An 11830-nucleotide genomic window follows, 5' to 3' on the forward strand; every position below is an offset into this window, starting at 1 on the left:
TGGACTTCAAACGGAGAAAATTGGCACTGAATGATTTGGCACACAAAGCAGGAAACTTTCATTTCCTGCAGGCAGGATGGAAATGACTGTTATATTAAGACTTCTGAAGGAGCCCTGCCCTGGAGTAATTTCAGTGCTGTCAGACAACGTTGACATCTAGATTAACCTTTGTGCAGTGAAGTTTACTGCAGAGCTCATTGAGATGCATGCGGTGGATCTCTGCAAATCGCATCTGGAATCCCATCAGCCACACCCCCTGCCTTCACTCCGCACCCACTCTTCTCTGCATCTGGGCTCTGACCCCAGGAGAAGGAGTTTTGACCTCTCTCTGACCACGGTGCTGAACCAGGCTTTGTGCTCAGAGTGACGTGTTTGTCATCGTATTGGTTTTCCCCCGAGGGGACTACAAATCAAGGCACGAAAGCCACTCTACTGATGACAAACAGCTTTGCCGTGTGCCTTTATGCTGCACAAAGTGAAATGGTTTATAAAGAATTAGTGTGCCCTGTGTCCATGAGCCCTGCTCTGGGCTCTCCGGTCCTCCAGCACTTCCAGGTTCAGATGTAACAGGTCCTGATGCAGCCCGGTGGTCAGGTGGGGACAGTGGGTTCTGATGGACAAAGGGCTTGCCCTATGTCTGAGTAGAAGTTTCCTATGGTCCTAACAAAAGAGACAGCCCAGCTCCTTTTTCCCCTGGTTGTTACAAAGAATGCAGCTGTCCCCTAAGCTCCAGCTTGCCAGCTCTCTCTCCTTATGGGGTGGTGGGCTCCAGAATGACCCAGACCCCTTCTAATTCACGCTATGGAACCACACAGAGGTGCAGCGACTGGCAGAAACCTCAAAGCTGAAATCACAACTTCTCTACAAACTGGGGCCATTCATCACATCAAAAAGTCTTGAGAAAAGTCCTTTAGCTTAGATGCATCCACCACAAATTTCCCTGGGGTTTTACTGATGTCTGTTTCTCCCTGAAATTGTTTTTCCTACTTTGCCTCTTGTCTTTAATATGAGTAACAAGAATCTCCTTGTATTCTCTTAGATATTACTTCAGGAGAAATGAAAGTTGCCAGTCAAGGGCATTGTGTTTATTGACTGGAGAAATGGATTTCTGGGCCAAGTGATGTCACAACTATAAAGAGGCAAACCTGATAACTTTATTTAAAAGCAGTTATCAGTGTTGTATTTTGTGCTGGGTGCTCAGGCTCACATACGACAAGCTACATTCATCTTCCTGTTTTATTACTGAGATTACACTTGTTTGCATGCACACACATACACACACAAATGCCTCTACACTCCCCGAAGGTCCCAAAAGGTCCAACAAGCAGTGTGCCCCATTTGTGTTTCTCCCACCCATCTCCACGCGTATGGATGTGCAGACAAGTGTGCACCAAGCTGTGGTTTCTAGAGCTTACTATGGCTCACCTTTTCTGATCAGCACACAGTCTTTGACTTTCTACCTTTTTGCACTTTTTGATCATTTATGAAATTAGGGCCTTTTCAAGTGCAACTAAATCCTGAGTTTTCAGAGCCTTCATATTTAAAGGCTGGACTTGTTTTCTCAGAAACACAAAACCAAACTGAACCTTGATGCAGATTTTACTTACTTAATTTTTCGGGGTGGGGGAGAAGCACTGATTTGGGACCTGTAGTACATATTAAGTATAAATATAAATGTAAGTTGGTTCAAGCAGATTACTGAACCTATCCTGGGGCTGAAACAATGAGATATCAAACACAAACATTCAAATAGAATGGGAACATGAAGGGGAAGGGTTAGACTTTCCTTGGGAAAGTTCAACGTCCCAGAGGACAAGAACAGAGCACCGGGCAGGAAGTCAGCTGGCTTCACTGGGTGTCGCTTGAGTGACTGTGCCCAAGTCACTTCAGTTCTCTGGGCCAATGTGCAAGAGTCCTTAGTCTACAGTGGGCAGCTGGCAGCAACTTGCAGACCTGGGGCCTTCTTTGTTGGCAGTGATGGGGCAGATCAATCTATGTCTCATCTGTTGTTCAGATCAGTTCTGAGTGAAGGATAGCTTCTCCAGGTCTCACCTAAAACAAGTTTGCGAACGTCCCCACCCTGAAGTCGGCCCCACTTTCATCTTGTGTTCAGTTCATCTCTTGCAGCTCTTCTTTGAAAGCTCTTGAAACTCTGAACGCTTACCATCCATCCACCATCCCTTACACGCCCCCTCTAGATTTTTGTCATTGGCATTTTCCTCTTTGAATCGCCATCAAGCACAGAGGGCCAGAAACGCCTTTACAAAAATCAAAGTGGAAAGAAGATGTTCTACCCATTTGGCCCTGTCACTGAAAAGGCAATGATGGTAGATTTTGTTTTCAGGCCTGGAATCCTGAACGTTTTGTAGCAAAATGGCATCTCCTGCTGTGTTTAACTCCGTATTATCCATTGTTGCTTTCATGAGTTTCTGTAGATTTAAATGTAATTTTTTTTTAAGTAGGACTCTATGAAGCTTCCTTGATAAATTGGCTAGAGAAACCAATCTTGAAGGAAAGCAACCAAAGCGATAATGATCCTGAAGCAATATCACGTGTATTATGGGACCAGCATTTTGTATATGGGGAAATAAACTTAAGATGGAAAAAAAAATAACCGCTGGAGTGAAGACCAAATGCCAAATCACATTTCCAGTAGCCTTGAGCACTAACAAATAGGTGTGATTGAGATTCCCACGAGAAACACATCTGATTGGAAATGAAACCCCTGACAATACATCCTGAGGCCAGATAGCCAAGGTTACAACAGTGATGTCATTTACAGCCACTTAAATCCCAGCTGTTTGTGACACCAACCACTATTTGCAATGGTGACTAGTTGGTATGTTGAATCTTTCAAATGTGATTTCCTGTAGATCTCCAAGAAATGATCAGGTGTGATGCAACTGACTAAATGCTGTGCATGCTTCCTTTTTTTTTTCTTTTTAATTTCTTACTCCAGAGAGAAATCAGAATAACACTGAGTAACTGAAATCCTAAGAAATTCACAAATCTTTTGCTCAAGTTCAGACTATCTCAGCTTCCCTTTTCTCTTTTTACCTGGGGCTCAATTTTTGTTTTTCTTAGATAGAAAAGCAACACTTTTGCTCTGAAACTCTGTCCCAGTGATTTTCCCCCTGCAGCTGTCCAGCAGACAGAAAGCATTCTAGCTTTCTTTGAAATGAGAGTCCAAACTGGGTTATGACTAGGATTTTAAATTATGATGTGAGATTGGAGAAGTCAAGCTGGTTCAGGGTGATGTTCCATAATTCATTCTGATAATCCCAAGGAGATGACCGCCCTCACAGCACTGTTTAAGGCCTTCCTTGAACAAGCCATTTCCCTAGTAACTTCTTAGGGACAAGACTTGATTATTTAAGGATTTCAGAGGTATCATATGAGAAATAACTCACCGGATATGGAAAATTTGATTTAATATATTAACAGGAGCAACAAGAACTTGTTTTAATGCTTTTTTTCTTCCCTCTCTCTGAGAATTTAGCCTTTCTTGAGGCCATTGGGCTATTTCCTTTCCAAGGCTGGAAAAGACTGATTATAGTTCATGTCTACAGCAAAGCCCATTGCAGTTGGAAGCAGCCCAAAACAATGCATGTTAATCTTTTGTTACCCTACAGAATCAAGGACTTTTCTTGGTCATGTATGTGGGCCAAGGCAGGTGAGTTCAAGGGTATGTCAAAATAAAATGAAAAGAAAGCAAGTTGGGACAAGAAATTCTCTGTTTGAATTTGAGAGAAAACAGTAGCCCTGCTCTCTCTGGCAAAGATTCGTGTACTGTTAAGGGAAGAATCACATTCGTTTCTCAAGTAGATTTTACTTTCTGAGACTTCCTGTGTGTGTGTGTGTGTGTGTGTGTGTGTGTGTGTGTGTGTGTGTGTGTTGGCTGGGAGGGGAGCTGGGAACATTAGGAAGTAGTTGTTTACAAGTTTAGGTTTTCTCTTGAGCATAGTAAAAGTTCTGCTCAGTTTCTCAGAATGTGACAATGAAATTAGGGGTGGAGACGAATTCAGAGGCCCATGTCTCAGTATATGGTAAATTTTTACCCAAATACTTCTTTTCAGAAACATTTAGTCCTAGCAAACCAAATCAATCCTATGTCTGCAAAGGTATCAGGAAAAGGAATCAGTCAGTAAGCAGTTTCTGTAGACCTCAATGCTGCATCCACTTATAGGCTTCTTTTCTAAGCGTTTGGGGTCCTTGACTCATATGAGAGAATATACCAATAGGTCCTGAATGGGGAGGCGGTTTGGATGAGCTACCCCACTGGTATTATGACAATGCATTAACTCTGTCCTACAGGAAAACTAGGGTCACTTTAGGGCTGCTTTCATTTGGAATGGCATAAGAAAAGAGGCTTTTAAAACACGTTTTGAGTACTGTCACCCAAAGTCAGCCTCTGTTGAAAGAGTTTTCAGTTTGATAGGCAGAATTTCTCACTTCTCCCATCTGTCAGTGATTTTGGGGTATCTGTTTTCAGCACCAGGGACAGCAAACACCTCCCTCAATTGAACCAATGACTACTAGCCTGATTGAACTGCCAGTCAAGAAAGGGTGGGGTTTTTCTTTTACTTCCATCCTTTGGGACCTCAAGCTGGAAGACTTTATTCTTAAGTTCAGGTGCCTACACCTTTTATTAATTTCCAAGCCTGTTTGTGTCACGTTCTCAATCTGCTAACAAATAATGGGTGTTGGACTAACGTGCCCAGGTCTTTTGGCTCAAAGCAGTGGAAAGAAAGACACTTAGACATCAGTGGAGGACACACTTTGGCACAGGGACCCACTGCAATAGTCTTCGCAAGGCACCATGGACTTGTGAACTCCCAAATGGAGGATAGCTTATTGGCAATCACTTTGAAAAAAAAATTTCTGCACATTTCCCACAAAGTACAAGTCTATGTTTTACTCCATGTGCATTTGGAGGCAGTATTTCACAGGAGTTGAGCAGGAGCTATGAGCTCTGGGGACAGAAAAGGGCCCAGTGATGCTGTTGTTAGCATTTTGAAGACTCAGAGTGGGGCACAGCTTTGAATGCCAGCAGTCACCCTTCAATCCTGAATGCTGTTCAGCAGCTAACTTAGCCTTAAACAATCATAGTAAAAATGCCAATGGCTCCTTAAGGCCTCGGTCAGGCTAGACTGAAGGGTTGCACTGAGAAAATGCACAGCAGAAGCACATTTTGTCTCTTTGCTTTGTGATGGGACAGTTGTCATACAGCACAATCATACATAGATGTCATTTTAGAGACAACATTGCTTTCTCTTAACTAACTGGCAGCATTTGCCTCACTCATGTCAGGATGGACACTGTACTGGGAAGGCAAGAGAGTCACTGAGGATTTCACCTTAAATACTGTCTTCTGTTTCACAGATGTTAGATAAATTCCACTTCTCTTGCCTCTGAACCATCCAGTCCAAGGCTTTGAACACTCCACCATACTCTCTCCTCCACTTTCTCCCCCTCTCTTCAGTGTTGCTTAGCATGATTCATAACACTTAGTAGTGTAAAACTATAAAGGATTTTTTCTAAGGTTAAGTGAGGTGGGAGAACCAGAGCCAGATCTCAGAGGAGCGAGTTCAATGGAGCTGTGAGTTGGAACTTTGGAATGGGTCTGAGGAAAAAAATCCATCCTTTCCCTGCATTCCTTGTCTTCTTGAAGGCACCCCATTCCAGTGCTCACACTTGCCATGCAAAAAAGGCCATGGCAAGAGTTTCTCTTGATTATTTATGTGAGGATGGTGGGAGAGCAGGGTCAAAAATTCTCTACTGGAGTCCTTTAGAATAGAGGAGCTTTGTTTTATATTGAAATCAAAGAGCAACCCTAGTTTAGAAAGAATATGCACATGAATGACCAACCGCTGTAATAGAGTTTAATAAAACAAATTATTTTCCCTTAAAACAGAGAGGAAGGAGTTGTAGATTGACTGGTAGGAACAAATGATCCATTGGTCAGGGAGGAAGGTGGTCTGAGTTGGAGATACAGAAGTAGTCAGCTTTACAAATGGAGGTATGCCCAGGGCAGCCTCAGGAGAGAACAGGCCAGAGAAAAAAATCCTATAGAGGTTCTCAGTACTTTTTCTGCAAAATTCCTAAAATTTCCAAGGGCACTTCTAGCCCTCTGCCTCCTTAGAGGCGAGCTCAGTGCTACTTCTGGGTTCTTAAGGCAAATGCCCTACAAACACCAAAGTCTTGTATTTTCCACTCTCAGCCGACACTGGCTGTCCAGAGTGGGATTTGCTCCCCTTCCCTATGTGAAAGGGACTTGTTTTCAGTAGAAGTGTCCTTTAAATATCCAGCTAAAGCTGGAGGCAATTTTTTGCATGAATGGCTTTTTACAGCTAGGTCTAAAGCAGAACAAAACTTGTATTAAACTAAGTGCTACTTTACATATCTTATTTCAAGGGAAATGAAGGATTTATTGCGTGTAAATGATGTACACTGATTTGTTTCCTACTGGACATTACATGTCCCTTTATCTTTAGGCTGAGGTTGGGCAGCAAACTTTCAATATCTGGAAAATCAGCTGGTACCTACTTCAGTGCACTAGTTGAAGGAATTTTGCAAATGAAGTTTAGGTGCTCTTGTAACTGATTTCCACCCCCTCCCTAAGCTTTCTGTATTAAATATATGTAAAGTGATTATATCTTGTCTGATTCTGTGGGTTTGTGTGTGTTTCCCAATGTTTGTGTAAAGATAGTAGCCATCTGAAGGGTTCGATGGATTACGGCAACTGCTGAGCAATGCTGTCTATGGCGTGTGGACGTATGATCCATCTAGGCACTTGTTCTGAGGCCAAGTTAATCTTACAGAGTTTAGAAAAGAAGCTATGTAGCGTGGCTTGGGAAAAGTTTAATGAAGGATATAATATTGCCAACTCACCATTCATTGGTGGAGACCTTGGCAGCAGCCGAGTTGAGGTGTGCTCAACTGGATTTTACATCATTTATTTTAATCTCAGTTGATTGTTCCTCAGGTCTATTTTATGACTTAAAAATATTCCTCCGCAATGCTTGTTTCTTTTTTTTCCCAGGCCACTGGAAATTGCTGATCATTCTTGCTTCTCATCATTTGGATCCCAAAGTCATTGACTTAAAATGGGTGGCTGAGGTTTTAGTGAAACTGGGTTTTACTTATAGTGCCCCTTCCTTGAGGTACTATTTCTTCCATTCTTTTCCTTTCTAACAAATGCATCCATTGGCCATGCTAAGTTTATTTGCATCCTGGCAAGTCTTGGAGAGTCAGTTTAGTTAAAGTGATGATTGTATTTTGTTTGCCTTTGGAGAAGAGGCTTATCATCTAAGTAAAGTTCTTATGTAAAGGTGTGTTTTATGCAAAAAAAAAAAAAATCCACAAAAACAGATTCTAAATTTGGTAAGATGGCCCCAGAGTAGGGGGATGTATTCTCAGTTAATATTAAGGGATGTGTTGAAAAGGCAAGTGCCCTCCCTTTCTGTATTCCTCAGCCCACCCTTCCTTCCTCCCTAACCTCAAAAGAAAACAGAAAATTATTTTTTTAAATTGTATTAATAATTTATGTTTAATACAAAAGGATGATTTAATGGTATCACCAAAGGTCATTCTCCCATTGTGCATGTCCTTCACTCTTGGCCCTGTACCCATCACCCCGTTCTTCACCCTCACGCTTCCATCCCAAGGCAACGTGTCTTCATTGGAATCTATCAGTGTTGGAGTTCAATGTGGGGACGGAGGTTTAACACCATGACACTAATGGAAACCAACCATTCTTCACTTTCAAATGGTTAATTACTCCAAGAAGGCAAACTCTTTTCTTGGTTTTTGCTTAAAAACATTTTATACATATATATGTATATATGTGTGTGTATGTATGGACATATGTATGTATATGCACATGTACATGTATATATGTATATATCCATCTCCAATATAAATATAGCATATGTGAGAGTTGTAAATACTCCTTGGTCATACTTCTGTCTTCCTCATGCTATCATATCTTCTGTGTTATGTTAACAACTCCATTTATTGACTGATGAAATCGTGTGTAGACCTGTATCCTCCTGACATAGTTTATGTAGGGTATCTTCTCAAATAAAGTATAAAACATCAATGTCCTTGTTTTATTTGTATTCATTATTCAGTAGGGAAGTGTGTTGAATTTAAAGGTAGGTTGAAGTTTGGGAAAGTCCAAATGTGTGCAAAGATTGTGGGATTCAATATCATCTTGAGAGCTGGGACCCTGTTTTGCTGAAGGTCAAATAGCTTGCACAATGCTTAAGGTAGACCCTAAGTTGGATATTGGGTTGAGATGAATGTTTCAAGAAGGACGTACATATATTTATAATTTGAGGCAGGGCACAAGGAAAGGATTGACGCCCTCCAGCTCTATGTCATGATGTCCTGTCATTCCACATATGTTGTTACTCAACTTCTTAGTTACAATAATTTTAGTTCCTAAGATGGGATAAAATATATTCCCTCGGATTTTTTTTTACCCCAAAGATTTTATGATTCTTTGGCATAATTACATTAAATCTCGTTTCTAGTCTCTCTTTCTCTCTCCTTCCCCTCCCTCCCTCTCTCTCTCTCTCTCTACTTCCCAATTTCCCTTCCTTTCCTTTTTTCTTCGTTACAATATATAATGTGTTTCCTTTAATGAGGAAGACTTATTTCCATTAATTTATTTCAAAAACATCAGTGGATTGTCGGGGAGAGACAGGGAGGCACAGGCTGTAATGTCACTCATGAGGGTTCACCAGAGGTGTAGGAAGCTTTAAGGCAGGGTTCCCCGCCTCACCCCTATTGACATTTTGGACCACAGAATTCTTGGTTGTGGGGTTTGTCATGTGCATTTTCTGATGTTTACCAGCATTTTCATTAGAGTATTAGTACTCCTCCTCTGTCCCCCTCCCAGGTATGTCTACCAGAAATGTCTCCAAACATAGCCAAATGTCCCCTGGGGATGGGGAGGGTGCAAAATTGCCCTGGTTGAGAACAATTGGTATAAAGGTTTAGACATTACCATGCAATGTCACACAGTATTAAAAGAGGAATTTCATTCAGGAAAATCAAGAGCTCCAGGTCGTGCGTGCCCCAGCCCTTTCTAGAACAGCAGCTTGTCTTTACCATGTGGTTAACTTGTCTCCTTCCTCTAAGCGCATCTCCCTTCAAAGCCTGTAGCTAAGGATCAAGTTACAACACCATGTTTGGGTTTCAGACAGCAATGGAAATATCTTCCTCATCTCCATATATCAAACACGTTGTTATCACTAGAATACCTGTTCTCACCACCTTAAAAAAAGTGTAATTCGTAAAGCTCTGAGTGGGAAGAAACCCAAATAGGCTTTTTGAAGGTTCTATCCCAGTGAAGGAAGTTAGCATACCTAAAGGGCAAAAGACTTTTGTTCTTCAATTGTCCCTTGTAATAAATTACATTTTTCACCGGCCCTTGCCTCCTGGCCACATAAAACTATAAGTTCATGGGAATTCCCTGGCGGTCCAGTGGCTGAGACTCCAGCACTTCCACTACAGGGGGCATGGGTTCAATTTCTGGTCGGAGAACTAAGATCCAGCATGCCACGCAGAACAGCCAAAAATAAAATATATATATATATATATATATATATAAACTAAAATGCCATTAGAGTTAAAAAAAATTACAAGTTCATAATTAGGCCCCTTGCAGGCATGGGACAAAAGTCCTCAGTGTATAAACTCTTTTTGATGAGTAGGTGGAACATGCATTAAGTCTTTCCAGACAAGGGCTAATGTTCTCTGTGCAGTGATATGTATATAGTACGTACTTAATAGGCATTTGTTGCGTTGAACTGGATTTCTCATTCTCCAAGGCCCAGATCATTTTACTGAATTCAAAGTGCTACCACTGTGCCTCATGAGCCTCACATGTGAAAATTCTCAGGATCCAGAATTCTGAACCACCTGACAACATGGAAGTTATGAGTAAATCTCTCTCTTCCCCAGCATGTGGCTGCCTTTACATTAGTGTCTTCCTGGGCTGCCTGAAGGCAAAAGTAATGTTTCTCAAAGTAGGAGTTTTAAATGCTCTCTGAAGTCCGGGCCTGGTGGCTTGACCTATTTATTGCCTAGTCCAGTGATGGCAAATCATGGAAATGCAGTGAGAGACAGCGGGTCCCACGCCACATACATGAAACCCCCACCCTCACCCTCCTGCAGGGGACTACTCCTTCCTACTCCACACAAAGTCCAGGGAGGCCCTGGGGTCTTGCACCTGCACTTCAGAGGGTCCTCACATCCTTCTGACCCATTATTTGGCATTTATTTTGAAAGACAGTTCAAGGACTGGATAAGGTTACAGACTTCTAGGTCTGGAAGGTCCTTGATTAATAATCTCATTCAACTACTTGCCCGAAGCCAGGGTTCTCAGGTAAACAAAAACTGAGACAAACTATTGATAGCATCTTCCAATGCCTGAAGGCATGGTCGATACTATTATCTTATAAAGACAACATGCCCCTAAAAAACCGTCACCCCAGTGGTGACACAAAGAAGCAGTGGTCTAACAGGGAAACTTCAGAAATAGCAGCTGGCCATCCCTGAACCTGAACCTGGAGACTGCCTATCATGGCATTGATCACAGACATGCCAGGAAGGTACTCGTTAGACAAAAGGTAGATTTATCAGACCTGATGTCCTAGGTGAGGGGGTAATTTTTTGGCATGGGTCACGAACATACATATGAGGGAGCTCCCAGGAATTCTACTTGAGCTTCTCAGAACCCATTCCTCTAATGTTTCAGGGCATGGAGGGCACCTTGCCCTGAGCCATGCACTATTCCTTGTTCCTGTTGGGATGCTCAATGTTACTTAGCTATTAACTAGGGAGATGTTCTATTTTAGCCTCTCTTTTCCCCCCATTTCCAAGGTTTGCAATGTTCTCAACTATTCAAATCATCAGTGTAGGGCTCAGCAGAGGGTCTAATTACTGCCCTGCCTGCCACTTGCTGATGAGCTGCAAGGGCCAGGGAATGGCTTTAAAGCAGTTAAGTAGAGAAGAGCAGCTTCTTTGGAAAGTTCTCTGGGAGTTTAGGTCTTATAAGGGAAATCTGGATGGTATAACATGGGAGAGTCACTGGATAAGGCCATCTTCTGACTACAGATCATGGCCAGATACCCATGCCTTAGAGGAAAGCACAGTACTTGTATTATTACATCAGCCAATCTCTATGAGTGTCTTAATCATAGTCCTTTCTCCTCAGACTTTTGAAAACATTCTTAAGTAGTAGCTCAAGTAGTCTTAGCAGACAAATACTCAACTATAAGGGAGAGAGGCCGTGGAAGAGAAAATGTGCCAAGACATGGTCATAGACATTCATATTTAAGCCATATGTCACTATTTGCCCAGCAAGCTGTCTGCAAGAGCCCTGAATGAGTTAATTCTTTTAACTAGGACACATGTTAATATTTCTATTGTATAAATGTGCTAATCAAGCCTCAGAGGTTTAGATAACTTGTCCAAGGCTGCCCAGTTACTTGAGGCAGAGGTAGGGTTTGAAACCAGCAGTTGGGTTTAGTACACATCGTCTTAATCACCATCCTATCCTTGCTATCACACGGATTGAAGCTGCTGTCCAAGACCACAATGGAGGGTTGTAATCAAAGAGCAAACAAATAAACAAAAACAATGGGGAAAAAGCAGTTTAGAATATATCACTTTCAGGATAGTCTTTCATTCATTTATTGACGTAATAAATTTAGGAGCAGTCTTCTATTAGAGGTACTATAATGTGCCAAAGCCTGAAGATGTAAAGGAGATTTAAGACTCTCTCCCCAGACCATACCCCTCTTTATCCCACACTCTG

This window comes from Delphinus delphis, chromosome 2, assembly GCF_949987515.2.
Source record: "Delphinus delphis chromosome 2, mDelDel1.2, whole genome shotgun sequence".
Lineage (NCBI taxonomy): Eukaryota > Metazoa > Chordata > Mammalia > Artiodactyla > Delphinidae > Delphinus > Delphinus delphis.